Raw genomic sequence first — 6,002 nt, 5'->3', positions numbered from 1 at the left:
AAAAAAAACTTTTTTTGGGAGCACTCATTTGTTGTATTAGAAATAATATGTATAATAATAAATATTAAAACGTAACTTTTAATCAATCCTTGAATAAAGAAACTTTTGGACAAGAAGTTGGGACTCGTGTCTGTTATGATTAATATGTAGAAGAAATCTTATTTAACCTTTTTAACAAATGAGGTACAAGATAAATGAAAAAGGTGAAAATATCAAAGGGATAGTGGAGGATACCGAATGGTTTCTTAAGGTCCCGGGTATCCAAGAAATCACTGTGCATGCCTAAATTATGGATATCAATGATAGATATATATGCAGAATTGATAAGGTTTATCAAAATAGAGCTCAGGATGGATGTAATGAGAATGGGGCGGAAAGAGTATTTAGACTTCCCTTGATGGGAGGAGGGAGGGGGGGGAAGAACAGGGAGAGAAAAAAAGGGGGGGGGAGGGGAGTTGAATTGGGATGGAGAGTAGGGGCCCACTGCACCTTGTATTCTCAGGAAGTTGCCCGTCCTGATACTGGCCAGGCCATGCCTGCTATGCTTCCGAGATTGGTCAAGATCGGGCGTATTCAGGGTAGTATGGCAGTGGGCCTAAGATGGAGGAAAAGAGAGGAAAGAGGAGGAAGAAAGAAAAAGAAAAAAAACACCACTAGTTCTGTACTCTAATGAGTCAGTGCCATAATAGTCTGAAAATGTTTTTCCAAATAAGAGAGTGTGTGGAGTATACTCAGAATTGGGGGCAGCTCTTTTCCTTAAAAATGGCCCACTGCACCTGGTATTCTCAGGAGGTTCCCCTTCCTAATACTGACCAGGCCATATCTGCTTAGCTTCCGAGATCGGACAAGATCGGGCATATTCAGGGTAGTATGGCCGTGGGCCGTTAAATGAAGGAAAAAGATAAGTCACACTCTACTTATTGTACTTTGCATAAATCAAGACTAAAATTAGTCCGAGGTATTTCCAGAAAAGAGTGTGTGGTGAGTCAATGAGATAGAGAGAGAAAGGGAAATCTTAAAGTAGAAAGGTGTTATATATGTAGGTCTCCAAATAGGAGATCTAAAAGATAAATAATCCTAGAGGAAATATCTCAAATAGTTACTGAGTGAAAATGTGGAAAATGCACTCACAATGAAATATATTGTGTAAGTAGCAAATTCTGCACACACGGTATATTAGGAGCTCAGGGCTGGCTCACAGATAATTGCAACACAACAATAATAATAGAAGCACTAAAGTATGTGCACTGTTATTTGTTCCATCAATACAGGAACAAAAAAAGGGGAGTCAGAAAGATATAGGTTTAGAGCTCAAGGCTGGCTCACATGAAAAATTACTTAAACCGTATAACATTCAGTAAAAGCAACAAAGAATGTGCGCTCATATCTTGATCAATAAATACAGGGGGGAAAATGATGATTAGAGCTCAAGGCTGGCTCACAGGAAAATGAACTCTGTAACATATTCTTATGTACTGACATAACATTAGAGATTATTATGCAAATAATTTGCTACTGTTAGAAAAAGAACATGCAGTAGAGAGATACAATTATAATAGATAGCATAAAGCTATTTGATATCCTTTGAGGCATGAGCGGGAAGATAGTACAAATAGTGAATACTTTGTACAGTTTTCCTATAGCTGTACACTACCGCTGCAGGAGTAAATATTGTGGGGGAGAAAAAATAGTCAGATGTTGGTGATCCAAAAATGTATTACCGCGACCGCACGATGTGCGGCCAGTGTTGTTCAGGTATCCCCCAGACGTGCACCCGCTGACAGTGAAAGAAGCGGCCGCCCGCTTCCGGACTGGGCGTTGCCGCGGTGACGTCACCAAGGACGCCTCTCGACGTACGTTTCACCTAGGTAGGCTTGGTCACGAGAGCCTCTCTCTATTGCTCTCCTGTGGCCAGTTTGATATGAGTACTAGTTTGACCAATGATAGTCTTTAGATGGATGATGGATGGCAGGGTTAACCAATCCACCAAGAAAGCAGCTGGCTTTTTCCAAAAGGCCCCCCGTTGCCCGATATAATGGGTCATCCAGGTGGATTGTCCACATTTTTGTGGACCTTGGGTAGCAAGTATAATGTCGGTGTTCTGGGGTGTGGGGTATTCAAATAGTCCCATTCAGTTTTGGTGATGGTGCCTTGTTGCAGGTGTTTGTCGATGATCCGGGAATAAAGAGTTGAAAAATTCTGTGTTGGATCAAATAAAGTTGTGTTGTAGCAGGAGGTGTCCTTTAGTTGTTTGTTGGCCTCCTTGAGGTATAGTGTGGTAGGCCATATGACTATATTTCCTCCTTTGTCAGAAATTTTTATCTGTACATCATCCCATTTCTGTGTTTCTTTCATAGCTTCCTTCTGGTTTCTGGTTAGGTTGCCAATAGTTCTGTAGGACTTCTGACATCGGTAAAGTGTGTCAAAATCTTGTGACACTAGGTCGAGAAATACCTTTATTTCTGGACACTGATGATCTTGAGGATAGAACGTTGACTTGTTTTTGCAGATGGGGCGAGCGGATGTAGAGGGTTGTTCATCGGAAAATTCTTCTAAGATGGCTAGAGCATCCAGTTCCTGTTGTGATAGGTTACATTTATCATTGCTGGCCAGAAGTGTATCTTTGTCTTTTTTGGAAAAGTGTTTCTTGAGTAGAAGTTTGCGTCCAAAAAGACGAAGATTTACTTCCCACTTGAAACGGTCAAAATGATTGGTTGGTGAAAAAGAGAGGCCCTTTTCAAGGACGCTGGTTTGATCCTGTGTAAGAACATGTGTGGAAAGATTGATTATTCTTAGCTTGTTGAGGCCTTCATTGGTTATTTCTGTTTCCTGGAGGGATATCGTCTCTGCTGGGGTGATCGCCATCTTTGTCTTGGTGCTCTTCCTTCCGCCCTGCCTGGTTTTTGTTTTGCAGGTTATCCACGGGCTCTTCCCCTGCTTTCCTCTAAAAAGGAGGCCGAAGAAGAAGTTGAATGAAAGCTGGAGTCCCTCCTACGGTTGAAGGGGTCTCTTTGATTTGATTTGATTTGATTTGATTTTTGTCCACACATGCACACCCCAATTTCAATTCATCCACTCTGTAATTAATTTATCTATCCCCACTATTCCTCACCTGTTAGATATAAAATACTTTTTCTCCGCACTCTTATTCCAGACTCACATCCATTCTTTCCCTTTTCCAACATGGCCGCCACAATCATCTCAGTCCTGACCTAAACCATGCCTCCCTTCTACTTTCCCTTCTGTCCAATACATACAAGTAATCCTTATATCTTTCACCTGCCCGATTATATCTGTACAATATCCATTTCATATATCTTTATATTATATTATATATATTATATCTTCTGTATTTCATGCCAGTTCGCCTTATCCCCTATATCTATCCCTTCCCTCTTCCATCATGGCCGAAACATTCATTTCTGCAAGGACCCGATTGGTTAACCCTGCCATCCATCATCCATCTAAAGACTATCATTGGTCAAACTAGTACTCATATACTGGCCACAGGAGAGCAACAGAGAGAGGCTCTCGTGACCAAGCCTACCTAGGTGAAACGTACGTCGAGAGGCGTCCTTGGTGACGTCACCGCGGCAACATCCAGTCCGGAAGCGGGCGGCCGCGTCTTTCACTGTCAGCGGGTGCACGTCTGGGGGATACCTGAACAACACTGGCCGCACAAAATGCGGTCGCGGTAATACATTTTTGGATCACCAACATCTGACTATTTTCTCTCCCCCACAATATTTACTCCTGCAGCGGTAGTGTACAGCTATAGGAAAACTGTACAAAGTATTCACTATTTGTACTATCTTCCCGCTCATGCCTCAATGGATTTCAAATAGCTTTATGCTATCTATTATAATTGTATCTCTCTACTGCATGTTCTTTTTCTAACAGTAGCAAATTATTTGCATAATAATCTCTAATGTTATGTCATTACATAAGAATATGTTACAGAGTTCATTTTCCTGTGAGCCAGCCTTGAGCTCTAATCATAATTTTTTCCCCTGTATTTATTGATCAAGATATGAGCGCACATTCTTTGTTGCTTTTACTGAATGTTATACGGTTTAAGTAATTTTTCATGTGAGCCAGCCTTGAGCTCTAAACCTATATCTTTCTGACTCCCCTTTTTTTGTTCCTGTATTGATGGAACAAATAACAGTGCACATACTTTAGTGCTTCTATTATTATTGTTGTGTTGCAATTATCTGTGAGCCAGCCCTGAGCTCCTAATATACCGTGTGTGCAGAATTTGCTACTTACACAACATATTTCATTATGAGTGCATTTTCCACATTTTCACTCAGTAACTATTTGAGATATTTCCTCTAGGATTATTTATCTTTTAGATCTCCTATTTGGAGACCTACATATATAACACCTTTCTACTTTAAGATTTCCATTTAAGTCTCTTTCTCATTGACTCACCACACACTCTTTTCTGGAAATACCTCGGACTAATTTTAGTCTTGATTTATGCAAAGTACAATAAGTAGAGTGTGACTTATCTTTTTCCTTCATTTAACGGCCCACGGCCATACTACCCTGAATACGCCCGATCTTGTCCGATCTCGGAAGCTAAGCAGATATGGCCTGGTCAGTATTAGGAAGGGGAACCTCCTGAGAATACCAGGTGCAGTGGGCCATTTTTAAGGAAAAGAGCTGCCCCCAATTCTCAGTATACTCCACACACTCTCTTATTTGGAAAAACATTTTCAGACTATTATGGCACTGACTCATTAGAGTACAGAACTAGTGGTGGTTTTTTTCTTTTTCTTTCTTCCTCCTCTTTCCTCTCTTTTCCTCCATCTTAGGCCCACTGCCATACTACCCTGAATACGCCCGATCTTGACCAATCTCGGAAGCATAGCAGGCATGGCCTGGCCAGTATCAGGACGGGCAACTTCCTGAGAATACAAGGTGCAGTGGGCCCCTACTCTCCGTCCCAATTCAACTCCCCTCCCCCCCTTTTTTTCTCTCCCTGTTCCTCCCCCCCCCCCTCCTCCCATCAAGGGAAGTCTAAATACTCTTTCCGCCCCATTCTCATTACATCCATCCTGAGCTCTATTTTGATAAACCTTATCAATTCTGCATATATATCTATCATTGATATTCATAATTTAGGCATGCACAGTGATTTCTTGGATACCCGGGACCTTAAGAAACCATTCGGTATCCTCCACTATCCCTTTGATATTTTCACCTTTTTCATTTATCTTGTACCTCATTTGTTAAAAAGGTTAAATAAGATTTCTTCTACATATTAATCATAACAGACACGAGTCCCAACTTCTTGTCCAAAAGTTTCTTTATTCAAGGATTGATTAAAAGTTACGTTTTAATATTTATTATTATACATATTATTTCTAATACAACAAATGAGTGCTCCCAAAAAAGGGTTTTTTGTCTTTTTCTCCTTCTTTTCCAAATTGTAGTTCACCTACAAAATTCCTGGGAGCACCGCCAATCATTAACAGTTTAAGAATCATTTGTTAACTGTCTGCATGTTGGTATATCATTATATCATTATATAATTATCTCGGCATTTAATATAATTGTTTGACTAGTACGGTTCCACACAATATAACTTAAATGACATATAGTGGCTGATGCTGATGTTTCAATAAATATCTTTATAAATTATCCGATGGTGAGTGCCCCCTACTAAGTCCTTGGACTTCACGTTTATATTATTTGGTAAAGCCACCTGCATTACCTTGGGGAGCACCCTATGATGACTGATTGGATGAGAGTGCGGACACCTATATGGAAATATGTATATATATATATATATATATATATAAACAGTACATAAAATACACAAACACACACACACACACACACACACAGGCTAGAAGCATACAATTAGGAAATTGTACTTACCTGCCATGTTTCAGATTATGTGGTGCTTTACTTGGTCTTGCGTCTGTTGGACTGTGCCTCTTCAGATGGTAGTCACCAGCTATGGAGGAGGGGGAGGCAGAAGTACACATGGA

The 6,002-nt window shown here is 40.5% G+C and overlaps 2 pseudogenes; one reads left to right on the top strand and one right to left on the bottom strand.

Annotated features, from left to right (window-relative positions):
• Positions 1-764: 764 nt before the first annotated feature.
• LOC135051912 (5S ribosomal RNA) lies at positions 765-882 on the bottom strand (annotated as a pseudogene).
• Positions 883-4,533: 3,651 nt separating this feature from the next.
• On the top strand, positions 4,534-4,651 carry LOC135051645 (5S ribosomal RNA; annotated as a pseudogene).
• Positions 4,652-6,002: the final 1,351 nt, after the last annotated feature.

Source organism: Pseudophryne corroboree, chromosome 2 (assembly GCF_028390025.1).
Source record: "Pseudophryne corroboree isolate aPseCor3 chromosome 2, aPseCor3.hap2, whole genome shotgun sequence".
In the NCBI taxonomy this organism is placed as follows: domain Eukaryota; kingdom Metazoa; phylum Chordata; class Amphibia; order Anura; family Myobatrachidae; genus Pseudophryne; species Pseudophryne corroboree.
The sequence above is the reverse complement of the archived record's forward strand: the minus strand, read 5'-3'. Positions and strand labels throughout refer to the sequence as shown.